The 20,915-nt window shown below is 33.9% G+C and overlaps 1 long non-coding RNA gene across 3 annotated transcripts; it reads left to right on the top strand.

Annotated features, from left to right (window-relative positions):
• Positions 1-12,860: 12,860 nt before the first annotated feature.
• Positions 12,861-18,981, top strand: LOC138711842 (uncharacterized). 3 transcript variants are annotated; one of them, XR_011335496.1, is made up of 6 exons: positions 12,888-13,205; positions 13,333-13,492; positions 14,456-14,612; positions 14,719-14,969; positions 15,232-15,791; positions 16,014-18,981. It is a non-coding gene; the product is annotated as an uncharacterized lncRNA (long non-coding RNA). The 3 variants fall into 3 exon arrangements; XR_011335495.1 differs by having other exon boundaries at positions 12,890-13,492; positions 15,232-15,357; positions 15,584-15,791; XR_011335494.1 differs by having other exon boundaries at positions 12,861-13,492.
• The last annotated feature ends 1,934 nt before the right edge of the window (positions 18,982-20,915 follow it).

The following is a 20,915-nucleotide window of genomic DNA, read 5'->3' as shown; positions in this document are numbered from 1 at the left end:
GTTTTATAAATTCTAACTTTCAAGTTTTTTGAGAGCAGGCTGGATGACAAAAGCTTCTCAAACGAATAATAACAGGCATTTCCCCCCCCCCCATATTTATTCTGCGTTTCTTCCTGAGTGTCATTTATATTTGCTTTATCATAACAACAGAGAATAAAAGAGGGTTATTATTATTATTATTATTATTATTATTATTATTAAATTACCTAGTTACTTTACGACGCTTTATCAACTGCTATAGCTATCCAGCGTCTGAATGAGATGATAATGCCAGCGAAATGAGTCCAGGGTCCAGCGCCGAAAGTTACCCAGCATTTGCTCTCAATGGGTTGAGGCGAGAAACCTCAGCCAGGTAAAGGCTGGTTCACAATAAACCGGGAACGGAAACGACAACGAGAAATAATGTTAAAATAAATATATTTAAATGTGAACATTCACAATTAACGAGAAGATTGCCGGAGCCCGGAAACGGGAACGTGAAAGTTAATTGTGAATGCTCACATTTAAATGTATTTATTTTAACAATATTTCCGTTATCGTTGTCGTTTCCGTTCTCGGTTTATTGTGAACTAATCTTAACTTGTCCCAACCAAGATTCGAACCGGAAGCCGATCGTTTCACAGTCAGGTGTGCTAACCGTTACTCTACAGCGATTATTATTTTTATTATTATTATTATTATTATTATTATTATTATTATTATTATCATATCATTATTATTAGTATTACTGTTATCATCATCATTATCGTAATCATTAGGATGATTAAGATTATGATTATCAGGATTATTATGATGGTTATTATTTATTACTGTCTTGTAAGTTATCATTAGGTACCGGTACAAGTATTAGAAATCTGATTAATTCTTAATTTGTTATTCTCGTTCCTATAACATATAGGATAATTATTATAAACCATATAGGCCTATATAATTTTATATTGTAACATGGCTAGAATACAATAATGATTGTTCTGTAACAATAATTTATAACGTGCACACCAATAGAAAGTGTAGTTTTCTATAATATAGGCTGGTTCACAATAAACCGGGAACGGAAACGAGAACGGAAATAATGTTAAAATAAATGTACAGTATTTAAATGTGAGCATTCAGAATAGTTAATTGTGAATGCTTACCTTTAAATACATTTATTTTAACAATATTTCCGTTCTAGTTCTCGTTGCCGTTTCCGTTCTCGGTTTATTGTGAACCAGCTTTTAATATTTTCATGTTTCATATCATTGTGTTACAAACTATTTTTTTATTTAGTTGTTATAAAAGATAGCCTAATTACTGTAAAGTGTAAACCATCTTGGACTATATAGCCTCATTTTCAACTACCGGTATTAAAATACCATTTAATACCATCCGTACAATAACGAGTTTTCAAGCGCTGAAGTGTTCCGTACAAATTTCACGGAACAAACGTTTGAGTCATGAGTCCCGCGCTAACAGGTTAACTCGCCGTTATTCGAGAACCAGTAAAAATTTTGAGTTGCCATCACTTTTAAAAGTAATTTCCATCCTTTCTCAACATTTCTCTCGCTTTGACCCCCCATCTAACGTGAAAAACAAAAAAGTTTGCCGCTTACCAGCGGTGAAGTCTGAACAGATCAATCTCCATCGAAGTTAATATATATATATTTTTTTTTTTTTTTTTCACTTTCCAAAAAAGATTTTCAGTTCGATTTGTTTTTCTATGCTTTCCTTAGACATTGAGCTATCAATCCAAAAAATTACAGCGCGATTGATTAAGTATTATAGGAGCTACGACATGATACATATTTAAAGAACCGGGAAGTGTATAAGCCAATGCTTCCTATAGGAGCACGGCCCGAGCGATATTGCTTGCTTATCAGTACTACAGTCCCGCCTAGACCTCCGAGACTGTCGGGAGTGATCTAGTATCGGTAATCTCGGGAGCAAGAGAATCTCGTGTTCTCTATCAATGAGTCATTTGGCTACGTTAGGTACTCGCGCACTGGGCGAGACTGAGGTGATTACGCAACCGAGAACGGGCGATAATATGAGGCAGTCTGCCCGACTCTACTACAGATTACTGTGTACAGTGGAATACCCATTGTTGACGGATGTGTGATTGAAAGCTAGGAATAAAAGTAATATTATTGTTGAATTAAAAAGTACAATATATTACATTATATAGTATATACAGTAGATTCAAACCAAAACAAAAAATGGACAGCATGTAATATTTCCCATATGTAAACCGACACTTATATGTTTTGTTTTGGTAACTACGTATTATATCTCTTAAATTCCTACAGTTACCATGTGTGGAACAAGAAGGCGAAAAGTGTTCAATTTAATATGTTCAAGCAAAAATCTTAAATTTCATAAAATAATTACAAGAAATATGTTTGTTTCATAAAAAACAATATTTTGGATGATATTTTAAATTCTCATGGAATATTTAACTTAAACCTGCTCATCACCTTTCTGAGTAGAACTATTTTATAAGGCTTTCGACAAAAGTGGTAGGTATCCTGCCTAAGACTCGCGTTACGAAATGCGCGCTCGTTTGAGTACTTATACGGAAAGAAATTTTCTCACTAAATTTAACCAGTGTAAGGGACCGGTGCCATACAAAATCATGATGCACTTGGGGAGCTACGATAACTAGCGAAATCCGGTTACGAAAACGGTTGGGAGGATCATTGCGCTAACCACACGATATCTTCCTTTTACGTGGATGATTGTCCACATCTGTTTCGGCATGTGGGCGTGAGGCCAGCAGCCGACTATATGTCTTTGCCCTTCAAGGGCTCTACCGCCACGGGTTTTTGACAAACGTTGGTATAAAACGAACGAATTGAAGAAGTTAAATGTAATATACGAACAAGATTAAAATCCGCAGTCAATATAAAATCTCCAAAAATCACACGTTAAAGTAGGCAAATATTACTTGAATTAATGTTACAAAGTAAGCAAGAATACAAGTTCTTTGAGGTCAACAAGAATTGAAGGCTCCTCTGCAATAACAAGGTATGTGTAAGAAGTGGGTGTTGGGCAATAAGTAAAAGTAACAGTGTATTTATTAACAAAGAAAGGCCTTTGCAAATCTGCGTTTTTGAATTAGTATTATTGATAGTATATATGTACAAGTTTCATGTATTATTCGTCAAAATCTCGTTACTGAATTTGTTACTTTCATACATTAATTGTGGAGACTATACCAAGGCATATCTACATAACTTGTTATTGCAGAGCACCCCTCTATTGTAGAATTGAATATTCTACAGATGTGGAGAGTGTGGAGAAGAAATAACATGGTCCAAACCATTCTATAAACTTAAATCACCGTCAGGACCTGTGCTAGATAAAAACTGTAAGACAGCACATACACAAATTATTCTCAAGAGAGTCGTGTAGAGTTGGCCATAAGAATGTTAACATCGAGCGCGATATTAGAACAATAAAATAATTTAAGCAGGTGTTAACTGAGAGAAATGTGGACTTCATTAAAGAAATGAAGCTGAGAGCTATGTTGTTGGATAGGGGAGAAATTATGGAAACTTTCCATCGTTGTTACGGAGTTTGTCTTCGCTAGCTCAAGAACCTGAACGACATATATTGTGAAAACAGCATTTTTCCAATGTCTCCCCTAGTGATGCAAGTATAAAACAAATTTCCCAAATCTATAAAACTGAATCCTTGACAATATTCGCTAATAATTTCTGTATATCATATTATTTTATCATTAATAGTAGTTACTTCATAAGCAACATGGAAATGTTTCAACATTTTGTACTATAGTGTTACTGTCAGCTACGTAATGCTCTTCTTTTTATAACACATGGATGTGTACATCACATTTAAGTGTAGTTTATTCGGCTATTACAATATTTCTAATTTTAAGTTTTTTATTAATACACATCAATTGAGGGGCCCATTCAAATAAGGGGATAAACCACAATTGATATATGTTTATGTAAATTGGAATGCTCTGCCATCTGTGCTGATAAATCCCAAATTTTACCGATGTGAATAACACCATTGGAATAATATGTTGCCATGGAATTTAGTCTGAAGATAACATTCTTCACATTCCAGAGAAATAAGCAAATATTCTACATACTTATTACAATTTGTTGTTTGTATCCTTCTCCATATACTACAGCACCCGGCAATGCCTTCTCTGACTGGACCCCTCAACTGTCATTCAGAAAGTCTCTAGTTGTGAAATTTTTTTTCCGCAGACAGTTGAAGTTGTAGTCCATGACAGAACCAAATATACCATGGAATTCACGTAGCAATCGTACATTCCACAATTTTCTAGGTAAATATTACACTCGTGTAATGTCAACGAATCAACCTGACGAAACTATCTGGATGGCTATTACCATTCAACAACAAAATAATTAAATAATAATTTCAAAGATTGTCTCAAATGGCGTGTCGTAGATAATATTTGAAAAGCCTATGGACGCCACGTTTCCAATTTTTTCGTTGGCAAACTAGGTGTAGACGATACGGGAAAACCAATTTTGATCGCTTGTAGTCTTACAGGAAAGTAACCACTGCTTGCTTTGTGATGATTGTTTCAAAATATTATGACCAGAAGGGGGTAATTAACATAAATTTCGGGTTCTACTTTCACATTCTGCATGTTGAGACCTGATTCAACTCTAACAACATTAATTTATCCTTATGTAACTCACGTTACTTTTTGTGCATGGGCTTAATGGACTAGCAGAAGTCATACGGGAAAGTGTTCTGAAGTGAATGCATTAATTCTTCTATTAAGGTGTTTGTAAAAATCCCTGTCCGAGTTAATTCTTACAGGAAAAATCTCCCTGAACTCTCTTTATCCCTGGAACCAATTTTTACCCGCTTGGGTAATTGGATTAAAGCTGTTCTCTTTTATTCTGGTAATTTTAGTGCAATTAAGAAAGTTGTTTACGACTAAATCCAAATGATACTTTATCGATTCAACGTACACAAAATATTTCAAAAAGTAAAACATTGCAAAGAAACTTGAGTTTAATAAAGACACAATTATAAAATCAACCTCAAGCAATACAGACACTAGAAAAGTGTGGATTGTCGCTTAATGATTCTACAACAATCCTTGAGAAAGTGAAATGTGAATTTAAGTGTGCTCCTCTAAATATAAGTATTGAGTGAAAAACTGTGCAGAGTTTTACCAGGGAATCCTTATTTTAAAATATTACGTATGCTCTGTGAACATTTTCAATTTTTATCAAATTTAATAGAGTTCTATAGACAATCACGACATTATATGAAGTTACTGAAAATATAATTGAGCTTCATGCAGTAACCTTAAACCTCAAGTGTTCTGCGCACACAATATCCTTCATAAAAACCAATATAAATTTGTATGTAAAATAATATACCTTACCTTTCGTTGTCAGATCCTCTGTCTTTCCTCCACTGAACCACTTCTACGTGCTTTACATGAGCGATGTGGGACACTGAAATGAAGTATGAAAATATTAGTGGTCGCATAAAACATACAAAACATACACCTCAACGGCAGAAGTAGAAGTATCATTCAATGTGAATAATGGTTGGATACTGATGGTGAGAAATGTCAAGACTCGTGAGTGATTCTCCAACTGCAATCATAAAGAGACACGCCAGCTTATCATATCAGTGGCAGAAGTGTCCTTATGCATGCACGCCTGTAAGAATTTAGAGTTTTAACTGCGCATTTAAGTGAAACTTACTGGCTTCAATGTAATAAGTATGCTCTACATGAAAATGTAACCTTCAGGTTAAACAAAGAACAATTTTCTAACATTATTTTAATGTTTTAACAATTTCGTCTTTGACATCTTGACAATACATTACTAGCTAGTCATAAATAGACAATACAGCCATGTTAAAGATCACATAAAATGTTATGTGCTTAAAACTTCTAAGTTTGAAATCAGTACTTTCAATTTTTCTATTTATAACTTCGTTTTCTAACATTAGATATTTGAAGACATGAAGTAAATACAGGTTTTTAAGTGGCATTTTCGTGAAAATTGCGGTTTTATTGGAAAAACAACTTACCGTAATCCTTTAACAAGAATAGAAATCGAAGTCCAGATTCGTTCCTTCGTTCGTTTTATTTGACGTTCATAAACAGCGGGACGTGTATTTTCCAATAGCTTCAACGTATGTTAAGACTCAAGTTCCTCGAAATTGTAAAAATAACACTTAAATCCTTATTTCCTTCAAGTCTTCATTTTCATATTGAAATTATATGCTAATAAACTCAATAAATGTATTGAATATAAGTGAAATTTAGTACCAGAAAAAATGTGGTAGCTTTACAATTACATAAGATGTTCATAATGGAAACAAAACACAGAGATTCGAACATAATAATTCATACCTGGAAATTGAAGTCCCTATGCTATTCATTCAGTTAGACGAGCACTTTCTTTACAAGAATCAATTGAGGGAAGGGGACAAACCACAAATTCTGATATGTATTGTTGTTATTTAGTCCGAAGACAGGTCTGAACCCCACAAGTGACACCAAGAAGGCACACTTATGAGGCAATTAGGCCAAGAGATAATGGGGTAGGGTGGCCAGTTCCTTTCCCCCTCCATTGCATACGCCGCCGACTAGTTACATATTACACTAGTCAGACTGCAGATGCATACAAACAAAATTGTTCTTCCTCTGAAACATATCGTCACGTGAGATGTACCGCCTGATAATAGATGTATTGCACGTATCAGCCAGAACCTCAATCAGAGGATACTACCCAACAGTATAATTCACATCTCTAACATTTGGGATTTATGAGTACATAACAGCAGAGCTCTACAATTTACTGTGCCTTACTGTGAGTCCCTCAATTCATGTGCACTATTAAAAAACTGACAGGAAACGAATATTGTAAAGCTATATAAACTACAATTAAATGTGAAACACTCATTCATTTAGTTATACTCGTAAATGAAAAGCATTACGAAGGTGACACGGATACCATGATTAAAAATGATGGAAACATGATGTGCCTCAATTCTTAGCTAAACTGTCAAAGATTTGATATTATATATTCGGGAAATTTGTTTCATACTTCCGCCACTAGGGGAGAAAGTGTGCAAAAATGCTATTTTTACAATACAACTCCTTTACGTTTTCAACTAGCGAAGACAAACTCTATAACAATGATGCAAGGTTGGTCTGTACTTTCTCCACTTACCAACAATATAGCACTAGACATCATTAGACATCTGCTATATCGTTGGAATGGAAATGCTACTGTCACTGTCTGGCCTACAGCGCGCGGTTGACTTCTCAGTCACCAGACCTGACTCCATGCGATTTCTTTCTTTGTGGGTACCTTGTGAAGAATGCCGTCTGTGTTAGTACACTACAAAACAAACAATAAATTAAGGCAAAGTAATCGATGTGATTGCATCCATAAACAGTAAATGTTACAGAGAGTGTGACAAATATTTGACGATCGGACTGATATACTCGTACTACGTGATGTGTCAAGTGGCACAGATTACTTACCTTCAGTGTTTGTAAGGTGCCAGTTAATACATTGAAGGTTTTGCCAACAACAGATGCACACCATATTATTGTATTGTTCTTTATAGTACGTGTACAAAGCAAATTTCCATCATTTTCAATCACTCTGTACTTCCACATTTCAAAAGTTTCGAAGCAGGCCTGATTCATTTGAAAATCTTATCACTATTTATAGCTTTTCTTGACCTATTGGTCAAAATTATATAATTTACTAGGTCTATGCAGCAAAATATGACGGTAAAATTTGGTATATTCTGGATTGCACACAAAATTTGATTTTTACTATTTCAACAGTAAAACTAATATGATTTGACGTCTTATGAACTGTACGGATTAACTACATACGCGCAATTAACTTTGTGCGAGATCGTGCGTATTTGCTTGCTTTCCGCACAAAACCAATAAGCGGTAAGTGTGAAATACCACATTCAGTATTCCCAACGTAACACACATAACAATTTCCCTCTTCTTGCCGCTTAAGCGCCACATTCATTTTACTGCTTTAGGCTTTTAACATATTATTTTTAGAGACGTTTAACATAGTAATAATTATAAATTGGAAACTTACCACTGCAATTTCACCTAAATTGCACTGTTAACTATTGTTTTTAAATATTTGCAAAAATTAAGTAAACTCTACTACTCCACAAAAGTTATTGCATTCCTGATGCAAGTAACATTAAGGAAGCAGTGAAAAAATCAACAAGATTCCAGATGCCGATGTTATTACTGCAATATGTTATATAAATAATATTGTTAAAATATTAAAATGAAAAATAAATCATTACATAACCTTACCGTTTGTTTTAAGTTCGCATTTATTGACTGGAAGGAAAAAAAGACAGACGTATATCACGGCCTGCTGGACTATAGTAAACACAGAAAACATTTTATAGCAACAATGTTGAAGATAGATATTTTAGTATTCCAAAGTTGCTGTCATTAAACAGAAACCAAGATGGAGATTTCATTGCAACTAATTAGAAATTCGTCTTTCAGGTATGTAATAAACGATCTTCGCACAAAATAATGTACGATACACGAGCGGTATGTTTGTTTTCATGTTCTCGGAAATTAAAAAGCTCAACTACGTTTCGCTTTTTCAATCTTTTCCTCGGACATGAAAACGTCAACATACCGCTTTTGTAACGCATATTACTATTCCAGTTGGCATTCAGAAGTGATATGCATCTAAAGAACCATATTAGCGGGTTACAACGTTTCAACAGACACTAAGCGCAGCATTCCTTTTCACTTGGACAGTGTTTCCTTCCGTGTACACTTAACACGGGAGGTTTGTAACTGGTAGCAGACACTTCTTTAAGAAACGAGTGTTAATTTTAATTGGTTACTTTACGAGGCTTTAACAACTGCTGCGGTTATCTAGAGTCTGAATGAGATGGTGATAACAGCGAAGTGAGTCCAGGATGTTGCTCCTAAAGTTACCCAGCATTTGCTCTTAATGAGTTGAGGAAAAATCCTGAAATAACCTCAACCAAGTAGATTGCCCAACCCAGGATTTGATCCCGGACCGCTCTTCACTGTCAGGCATGCCAACCATTACTCCACAGCGGTGGACGCGAGAGTTTATAAATAGTGTCCGCAGCTTCTTTAAGAATGCTCTTCCCTCACTATCTATGCAATCATCTGACAGTAATCTCGCAGTCATAAATTTGTTGGTCAATGAACAGACGAAAATCACTCCAGATTTTATAAGCCTCTGTTTAAAATATACACTAATTACATTTTATTAATGATGTCAATATTAAGTATTGCTACCTTTTAATTGATATCGGTATCCATGATTTATCCGTGACGTCCATCATATCTCCGTGCATTACATTCTCATCAACGAAAAGTTCATGTTTTAAATCGGTACGCACCACAAATTATTAAAGCAGACAACAACACACAAATACACGAAAATAAAACAAACTGAAACATCTCAATTATAGAAAATATTGTCTAAAATTCGGATATCACAATAAATAATCACATAGTAATCGATGTTCTAATAAAACAAAGAAAATACACAAGAAATAACAAATACCGCACACGACACGACCGGCCATATTGGAATACTGAACTATAGAGTTATGACAACCAATCACATCACAGAATCAGTGACGATTTGAAAGAAGGAGGGTGGACGCGGACGCACGAATGTTCACAGGGAGTTTAGGAATGTAGTATGCTGCAGGCATTTTAAATCGTATAGTCGGATATCTTAAAGTTAAAGGAATCAGAATAATATTCACTAGCGTTGCAAATTATTCGTACGTACATAGTAATTAATTATTCTTGGACAATCGTCTTTATTCGGGGTGAGCCAGACAGTTTCTTAGGATTATCAGTCAGAATCGGAAACTCGTACTACCCGAAGACATCACCCCAGCCTATTTTTACTTCAATTTTAAATTATGATTTATTTAACGAATCTGGCGACTACCGAGGTTATATCAGCGTCGCCGGTGTGCCGAAATTTTGTCTTTTACATGCCAGAAAAATTTGCTGACATTAACCTGTAGCATTTAAGCACACTTAAATGCCATCGACCTGGGCCGGGATCGAACCCGCAAACTCGGACACAAAAGACCAGCAATATACCGACTGCGGCACTGAGACTTTTTTTTCTATTAGTCTCTTAGGGTCGTATTCATAGACATTTTTAGCGCGGGTTTCCGGTGGATGATCAGCGTTTTTCATATTCATAAACCAGTGTTAGCAATAGGATATGATTTTAATTCTGTATAAGTAACCAGTGGATAGCCGGGGCTAGCTTAGTACGCTCGTAGCGCGTGCTGCAAAATGTCTATGAATAGCACCCTTAAAGATGATAGACGAAATGATAGGAAGTGGAAAGTGTTGGTGGAATAAAAGAGTAAATGAGAGTACCCCGAGAAAAAAACCCTCTACAATGTCTCTTTTTTCCACCACAAATTCCATCCAGACTTGAACAGGAATCGAACCCGGCCGCCTACATAGAAGGCCAGAGCGCTAGTACTGTAGCCACAGACGTGACATTGCAGCTCTAACCAGTGAAAGACAGCCATGTGAAGTCTGTGGGTAGAGATCACATACAGTATAGTAATGTGCAGTGGACAATTAAATTAATGCTATTTCTTTCAATAATATTCATATTTAACAAATTAAAGTTGGAACCTGGATTTACAGTAAAGCTCCTAATCTCATAGTTTACCTGCAGCATCTAGCATTATTCTTCAACATTATTATTATGAGGATAAATTACAATCTGCGTGACAATAGTAACAATATATTTAATGACTTTCAATACATTTTTTAACTTTCTGCCAGCCGTCAGATTTTAGACCATCTGTCCTTACCTGTTCTTTAATACACTGTACTAATATTCTGAGCATTAAACACAATCAAAATTATTATTATTATTATTATTATTATTATTATTATTATTATTATTATTATTATTATTGTTATTATTATTATTATTATCATCATCATCATTATTATCCATTACCATTATTATTAAAAAACTTGCATTACATTATCGCATTTCCGTGTTTCTAGCCTTCAAAATTCACATAAAAGTTTTAACACTGCCTTGTACTTTCCCATACCATACAGCCTTTCTCGAGTTACGAAGCACAGGTCATTTCAACCAATCAGAGAGCCGTGTCGCCAACAAGCGGCTTGAAAACATATCTACTACTCAGCCTGCAAAAAACAACAGTGCAACTGGCTCGGGCTATAATAACAACGAAAAGCAAGCCACGATTTTTTTCTTCGGTTTTGCATTCTCATACTGCGAGTTTAATAGACCTCGTCGAACATCAATATGCAAAGACAATTTTCAAAACCTTACGGCATTCTCAACCGTAGCCCTTAGCAGATTTTCTCAACTTTATGTTGCAAGGAAAAACCACGGGTCACGTGCGATGATGGTCAACACTACGTCTTTCCTTCATCTAAGATAACACATGATATTAGGACGGAATAATCATCCTAGTCCTAGTGAGATCTGAAAGTTAACGAATTCTATTCCATGCTTTTTTTAAGTTCCGGGCCTTTGCTGCTGCGTACACCACGGCTAGCCCGGAGAATAAAAGAACTTAATTAAAAATAATATTTTGTACATTTTTACTACAGTTTGACCCTTAAGACTACTACACGCATGTAGCATTAGACATTTATAACAGTCTCAATACATGCTTATTAAAAACTATTCAATAAATAGCACATAAAATATTATTGCATGATTGTGATATTCAGTTCCATGGGAAAACACAATTTACTACATAACGTTGCACTCTATCCAGTAACTTGCGGTATCACTTTACAACAATAGTCTATATACAGAAAGTACAGTACATTACGTAGAGACCGCAAAATGATCTCCGAAACAAGGGAAAGTAAAACCGTTTTCGATCCTTCATTTTCCAAGAGTAGAAAAAATGGCTCTGTCTGTCTCCCTCAGCCTTTCTACTCTTCCTTACATTTATGTCAGCAACGAAAAAAAAATGTACTGAAAATATTGTAGTATTACAGTAGTAGTCTACATATTAGAAGATAAGGACGGTAGTAACTTCATTGTTAAAATGTGACCATTAAATTTAATTCCACACAGCGACGTAACTCAGGCAGTAGCTAGTTTGTCTCGTCATCCGCGCTTGCGTTCGAGTTTGGGTTCCATTCCAGCATTGGGCTGATTACCTAGTTCGGCTTTTTCCAAGATTTCCTCCAACTGTAAGGCGAATTTCAGGTAATCTAATGCGAATCCTCTGCCTCATCTCACCAGATACCATCTCGCTATCACCAATTCCATCGACGCCAAATAATCCAGAAGTTGATACACTGTCGTTAAACAACCAAATAAAAATTAATATTGTACATTCGAAAAAGAGTTTAACGAAAACTCACAATAAATTTTAATTTTAAATGAAACTCAAAATGTAGACACCATCAATGGTGTATTCCCTGGCTCTGGGATTTCGGTAGTACCTAACGGCAGTTGTCTTCTTCATCTTCATCATCATCATCATTATCATAACATAACATAACTTTCACCATCACCATCATTTCCCCAGGAATACTTGTGGAATGTCAGACGGAAATGCACCGGTTCAAATTTAGATAAAGTGGTAGTTTACCTTACTACGAAATTGTTTAAATATGAATAAAACATGACTTTTTAATATAAATGCAAAATCTTACGGTAATATGAAAATCCGAAAAGTTCCCTGGCGCTGCCCGACCTTGAAAAATAGAACCTTGGCCCCGTCAGGGACCGCCAGAACTGAAATACACCCCAGCTCTCTACTATAGGGAAGACCAGGTAACTTGATACCCTAAGGGTGAAACCTAACCATTTTTCCCCCATTACTACAAATGCTAGTGGATTATGGTGATTTTCTAGTTTGAAGGTTGAATTTTCTTTTGCCAACTTCGTTTCGAATTTCGATACTGACAAATACTATAAATGGTAGTGATTTTGTAACCGGTATGTTGGCAGCTGAGGCAAATATCGACAATATTTGCCGGTACTGGAGTTCCATGAAATTAAAATTGTACTAGATTTCTCAGCCGGTTACTGGAAGATAGTGAAATTCGAACTTATTAATAATTAATTAATATTAGTATTAATATTAATACATTATAGTTATGTTATGTGTTGCGTTGTGGTTATAATTCAAGAATAGTCAGATAAGTACGAATGAATATAATATACTTGGGCGTGATAATGCACGTGGGTAATGGATAGAAATATTATTTCAAATTTTAATGAATTTCTTTCGTGTTTAGATTTTTATTACTATGTCAAAAAAATGAAATAGTGTTGCAGTGACTCCTCCAAGGAAGAAAATGTGTGGCATTCAGAGTACGCTTCAGAAATCTGTAGTTCACGTGTATAATGAGTTGAAGAAAGAAGGTAATGAAGAAGGAATTATGCTAACGGAGACAGCAATTACAACCAGAATAGGACAATTATTAGGAGTAAGTATTCTTAAGCATACATTTCAAAGTGGTATTCAGTTTTAGGAGTTTGCACTAATAATTTCATGATTGTGGTCAAACAAAACAAATTTTTAGGTTAGGCCTAATGTTTAATCAAGTCAGTGATTTTCATATTGCCAAACTAAATACATTTAAGATACTGTAATACTGCAGTAGGTGATAGCTTAAATACATTTACAAATTAGACGAACAAGTAATCAAACAGCACGAAAGTAAATTTCCAGTTTTCTCTTTTGGTATTAAATTAACCGTTCAGATCACAATTTACATGCCACATCGGCCGAAGAAAATACAAGTCATATTGTAATTATTAACTTGATATTGCAGCAAATATTACATGAATGTTGGCCTGTTATGGTGCTTAAAAATAATTCAGTTTTATATAATAACTATATAACATACTCTATAAAGCATAGGAACGTTGACTCTGGCTGAATAATTTATTCATGACTGGTCTAAGTAATATTAAATATGGTGTTTCTTCAGAAAAGCTACCCCACCCAAAGTACTTGTTAAGATATAACACTCGAGAGGATGAGGACGCACTACTGGGAAACTAACCATTTCTCTTCGTCCTGGACCTCTCGCATGTTATATTGGTAATTAGTAACAAGTTTGAGGGAGGGACTACAACAATGCATTAGAATATACAGGTAAGTGTCAAAGGATTTTTGTGCTGAAAGTATTTGTGGCTGTGCACTAAAACCACGTGTTCATCACTATGTAAATATCACAGAAATCAATTAAACAAAATAAAATTATGCCTTCTTTGGTGTAGCTTTTCTGGAGAATTACCTAAATATTAGCCTACTTAAACCTATCGTAGACCCAACCTAACATGTTGATCATTTTCTATTCATATAGCTGTAAATGTTGGTATTATGCATGAATTTTATGATATAACAATTTTTAGAAGTATTATGTTATTGTTTGTTATTACAGCTTGGCTTAACTACAGCCACGAAAGTGATCAATTCACACAAGGGGACCCCACTCGTGACACTAGGAAAACATAGACTACGTAAACATCCAGTGACTGATGCTGATGATTTTACGGAAGATGCAATTGCGAGATTTATTTATGACAAGTTACATAAAGGTAGGGAAGTTACAGGAATTATTGTGTTGATTTATGCAATGTAATTCTGATATTAGTCATAGGCCTATGTATAAAAATATGGCATAATTTTCATTTACTGTTACAGGGGAAGTACTAACAGCAGCAAAAGTTCTGGAACATATGAATGATGATTATGAAACATATTTATTTAGAGTATCCTTATCATCGGTGAAAAAAATTTTGAAAGAGATGAAATTTCTATGGAGCAAAGGGGATCCTTATACACATGTATGAGAAAGTGATGTTATTCGTTTTTAAGAGAATATATAAGAAATGTGGAGCGTGAGAACCCTAAACCCGTAGTATTCTTGGATGAGACTTGGATTTTTATGAATGGTAAATTTCAATGTATTGTGAGACATTGAGTGATTGAATTTTTTACTAACAAATAGATTAACACTTATGTGGAATATGAAATTGCAATTAATATAGGCTACTAGTAATGAATTCAGGTGGGAACAACATGTTTTGCAATTAATAGTTTCATATTATAACTAGAGGTTAGTTATAAAATTCTTGAACGGTTTTCCTGTCTTTAAAATTTTTGTGTCTCTTAGAGTGTCAATGTGAATTGCTTTTCTCTCTCTGTTTTTTTAAGTATGATCACCCACTTATTCATGAAATAAACCAGGTGAAGTTTCCAGTGACATGAATGGTGTTATTCATAGACCAACAAATGAGGGTGGAAGATTAGATGCCGGAACGAAAGGTGGATTTATACTCGGTAAGTTATATTGATTTATATTTTACGTAAATTTGGCAAGAGTAATTTTTTAAATCAGGGTACAAAAATATAAAAATTGGTGACTAAATAAAAACGTGGGAAAGCCTTTCACCAAAGAGGATCTCATGTCATGTCATGTTATGTTATGTTATGTTTTATTTTCTTTATTTAAATGCTGTGAATTCATGTGACGTAATTATATGCCCAGGTATAATTTTTATTGCAGGTGCTGATTTAATTTTTTCATGCAATTGAAAGAAAAGTCAGGACTACCATAGTGCTATGAATAGCCCTGTAGTTGAGAAGTGGGTGCAAACACAGTTGTTGACCTGAGAACATTAGGGCAATGCGTTATTGTCATGGATAGTGCTGCATATCATAGCAGACTTGTGAAAAATCAGCCAACAACAAAATGGAGGAAAGAACAGCTACTGGTGATTGCAACTGAATATAATAGATTTGTTGTACTAAATGATAAGAGTTGTACTAAATGATAAGAGTTGATGGTGTGAAATCACCTTTTGATATTACATTGCAATATTAATTTCCATACTTTACAGTCATTATTATTATTATTATTATTATTATTATTATTATCTTTACTACTACTACTACTACTACTACTACTACTTATAGATGCTACTTTTTTCTTTCAGGTGAAATTGAATCTACATAAGAATCCTAAAACAACAGAGCCTTGCCAATTACTGTTCTGAAGCGGCCTTGTCTTATGTGTTGTGTCTATATACAATTAATTCTTTCAGTTTTTTTTCCCCTTTAATGTAATGAAGTTGTTGGTTGATTGATACCAAGTGTTCAGCAGTTGATGTCATTTGTTATCTTGCACTCCAATATTTAACCAGATGATTGAAAGCTGTGTAAAGTTAAACAGTCAAGACAATGATCCATATCTTCATTGAGATTTCAGAAATGGCATGGGGAGATTCTGAAATATCAGTTCTTTGTAAATATTTGAGACAATCATGGCCTGTGATAATATGAGTACTGCCACTGTAGATTTTCATAGAAGTTCAGTTATTAAATTAGGTGTATTATTTTTACTATGTATTGTACTATATTTTTGTTTCGCTTAATTGATGAATTATATATGCTGTAAATTGAATAGTAGACTGTAGGTCTATAGCTTAACTGATGAATTGTATGTGCTGTAAATTAAATAGTAGGCTGTATACCACAAGTGATGAATTGTTTATGCTTGTAATGTGAAGTAATTTGCATGATATTTATTATCAGTTTCTGTATATTTCAACTGATTGAATTGTTTATACTTTTAAATTGAATTAACTTGCTTGCTATGTATTATATTTTATAGCTTAACTGATGAATAATTGTTTAGGTTTGTCAATTTAATAATCTGAGTGCCATGTACTTCATATTTTTAGTGGAGCCACCAATGTAGCTTAGTCAGTAGACTCGTTGGCCTGCAAATTCAGAGCTGCACTCGAGGGTAGTTTGGATCCCCCATTTGGTCTGATTAGTTGGTTTCTTCTGAGGATTTTCCTCCATCGTGGAGCAGACGCCGGATGGCCTATTGCAATTTTTTCATTTGCTTTAGAATCATTCCGATTTTTGTTACCACATTGTCATGTTCTGATCTTGTTATTCTTTTAACAGTGTGGTAAGATGCAGGTATAGATAACCTTACAGTAATTTTGCTACCTTTCAGCTACCTCATTACCTCCCACTCCATAAAGTTCATGGATCCACGGAAGTACCAGTCGTCGATGTAATTCGACCATTTTGCTTAAAATATTAAAACACTGTAAAATATTGAGATTTCATGCTGTTACGTCCATTACTGCAGCAAGAACATCTGATTTTGAATCTGATAGTATGACAGCCTTCTCAGATTTATGAAGTCGATACTGGAGATTTTGTAAGCTTAAAAGTGTATCTAAATTTTCACTATCAAAATTAGTCAGTGTTTGAAGTTAGTTAGTTAGTTAGTTAGTTAGTTAGTTAGTGGCGTTTAAAAAGGGCGCGTCAGCTACTATGGCTATTTGCGCCCTTATCTAAAATCTTTCACTAAACACAAACACAATACAATAACCGGAATGTTTAAAAAGCTAAAAAGCGTTGTCACGGTTAAAATGGGGCAAACAAGTGTTTGAATATAATTCCCTGTAAAAGGGAATATACTGGTATTGTACTACAACACCACTACATCTATGGCTTGGTAAACAGGATCCATCTATAAAAAATACTGTATGTAGTCACTCACTGACCAGATCATTTATCGTTTCTAATGATTTTTAAAATGTCTGGAGAAGTATCACATTTCTTAACATCATCTGTTAAAGTTAACTTATATACTATTCATTTTGAAATAACTTGGGATTGTGTTTTATTAGTAAAGTTTCCCTTAATTGAGCAAGTTTGAGTTCTCCAAGTAGAGTCAAAAAGTCTGTTGGGATTTTGGCTCAGTTTATTAATATTTGTGGACTGTGATTTTTTGTTCTAGACAACCATATTATCTGCAAATGATGAGATTATCATAAGATCTATTTCTTTAGTTAGACCATCGACATTAATATTGGAAAATGTATTCCTGAAAACAACAATGTGGGAAGCCCAGATGAATCTGTCTCTATTTACATATTTGTGACAATGAATCAAATAATCAAGTCACTGACCCAGTGTAACACTTTATCATGGACACCCTAAGTTTGCAATTTCTTAAGTGATTTATATCTACAGAGCCATATGATCCTTGAAAATAAATTAAAATTGTTAAGTTGTTTTGTTTTCTGTTTAAAATATCTTTAATATCTTGACTAAAATTTAAAATCTGTCCATTTGTTGAATGCAATTCTCTAAAGTCAACCCAATAAAATGAAAGTTAGTTACTAGATTCCAGGAACCAATTCAATCTATGAAATCATCTCTTCCATAATTTTGGCTATCATACTAGTAAGTGGTATCTGTCGATAACTCGAAAAGATATTAGTTGAATAATTGCTTTTCAAAATTGATGTTATGATAGATTTTCTCCAGACAGATATTGTATTTTAGATGAGATTACAAGATAAAAGTAGTGAGTTTGCTTGTTTGCCAACATGTTTAAGAAAATCAGCATGAGTATTGTCTGGACTTGGAGATGTTTTGGGTCTTATGTTATTAAATTAATAGTAATATTCAGTTCTTGATTAAATATTGTTATATAAAGTAGATAGTAGATTTAATATTTCTTTCAGTTTTTCCTTAATAGTCTGACGTACACAGATAAAACTAACAACCACACCACCAACTAATCTAATAGAAATTAAAATATAATTAAATGTAGTAAAAGTAATTAAAATTATAAATACACGTAATAAACCATAACCCCCTAATTTCAACAATATACTATTTTATTCCCTTTTACAGCTTGTAGATAATTATTAATTATAGTTATTACTTATTAGCATAATATTTATTGAACTTATTGGCTATTTCACTTCGTTTGAAAGATGTTATTGTGTACAAAAAGCATTTTTTGATGATCGTTTCATGCTGTATGTTGTGTATAAATCTATGATTTCTGGCCATCTGTTCTGTGTAATCCATCTTTTGTATAGAATTAATAAAATATTCTTTTGGTAGTAATTATTTTATTAATTGAGTATTTAATTTTCACCAGCTCACATTTCTTGAATCATTTGCTTTTTCTTATTTAAATTTAGGACACAAGAGCCAAAAAGAGACTTCACAGTTATGTATCATACATTTTTTCAATGACAGACGTGGAGTTGCAGAAATAATAAGTGTAAGTGTAGCATTATTAAGCAATTTACAAACAAATGAAATCTTTAAAAAGGTATCTAGAAGTGAAATTACTTATGGCTTTTAAGGACCAAAATTATTTTTGTAAGTTGATTTATTATTATTTCAGTTTTAGCATAGTTGTATTATCCATTTCCTTACTAATTTCAAAAGATAATCAGAAGTTCATTCGAATTCCAACCAAAAGTCAATTGGTTATTAACAGGGAAAGGATTTATATGTAAATACATATTTACTTATAAAGCTAATATAATTTATATTTTGCATTATCTTTATGTTTCACAATGTGTAGGGTTGAAAAATTCTACTTTTATTTTCCATATTTTTCCATATTTTAGAGTTTAGTACATATTTTCGTTAATTTCCATATATTTTCCATATTTCATATAAAACAGTCCATATTATATTAGGTTTAACAATAAAACAAAACAAAATTCCATTAACTTTTAAAAATACATTTCAACAATAGAGATTTAAACACATGTTCAGTAATCCCTTTAACATCAGAGTTATTTGAAAATTAGCAGTCCTATCAACAATGGGAAAGTAAGTTACAAAACTGTATTAATTTAATTTAAAATTTTTAACAGACTTCAGTTGTGCAGCTCAACAGTTAAATGCCAGTCAGAGTACACATAGGTTCAGTTTTGTAAATCATACTATAAAGACGGTAAATATGCCAAAAGTACGTCATTCAGTCAATTTAAAATCAAAACTAACAAGTTACATTTCAGAATTTAAAGAAGATGGTTTATCAACTGACAATAAAATATTATTTTGTAATTTGTGTCAGTGTGCAGTATCATCTACACAAAAGTTCCTGGTGCAACAACACATTACAACTAGTAAACATCAGGCCAACAAACAACTAAATTCCAAGCAGAGACAATTGTTTTTAACACAACCAACAACATCGAATGTAAGATCTGAGTTTAACATCGACCTGTGCCGTTCTCTCATCTCTGCTGATATTCCTCTCTACAAACTAAAGAATAAGGTCTTCAGGGAATTCCTTGAAAAATATACTCAACATACAATCCCGGATGAGTCAACACTTAGGAAGACGTATGCTCCATCCATCTACGATGAGACAATACAGAAGATAAGAGATGAAATTAAAGATAGTTCAATTTGGGTTTCCATTGATGAGACTCCCGACAAAGAAGGTAGACTTGTTGGTAATGTAGTTATCGGTTTGTTAAGTGAACAATATTCTGAACGAATTCTTTTACATTGTGATGTTCTAGAAAAGTGCAATAACAAAACTATAGTTAAACTGTTCAACGAAGCTATGGGTATCCTGTGGCCAAAGGGTATTATGTACGATAATGTGTTATTCTTTATTAGCGATGCTGCCCCTTATATGGTCAAAGCTGGACAAGCATTATCTGTTGTATATCCTAAATTGACTCATTTTACTTGTGTGGCGCATGCATTTCATCGTGTGGCAGAAGTGGTCAGAGACAATTGTAATTTTAATTGTAATTTTATTGTTGATATTGTAGTTGGAATCTCCTGGTAGAGGGGCAGAGAAGGCCTGACGGCCTTATCTCTACCAGGTTAAATAAATAAATACTACTACTACTACTACTACAATTTCCCTAAAGTAGATTTGTTGATTTCATCAGTGAAAAAAGTATTTCTCAAAGCTCCCAGTAGAGTTAACGTGTTGAAAGAAATGTACCCTGAAATTCCATTGCCACCAAAGCCAATTTTAACTAGATGGGGTACATGGCTAGAAGCAGTTGAATATTATGCCGAACATATAGACTCTA

Source organism: Periplaneta americana, chromosome 13 (assembly GCF_040183065.1).
Source record: "Periplaneta americana isolate PAMFEO1 chromosome 13, P.americana_PAMFEO1_priV1, whole genome shotgun sequence".
Lineage (NCBI taxonomy): Eukaryota > Metazoa > Arthropoda > Insecta > Blattodea > Blattidae > Periplaneta > Periplaneta americana.
This window is presented reverse-complemented; position numbering and strand designations above follow the sequence as displayed.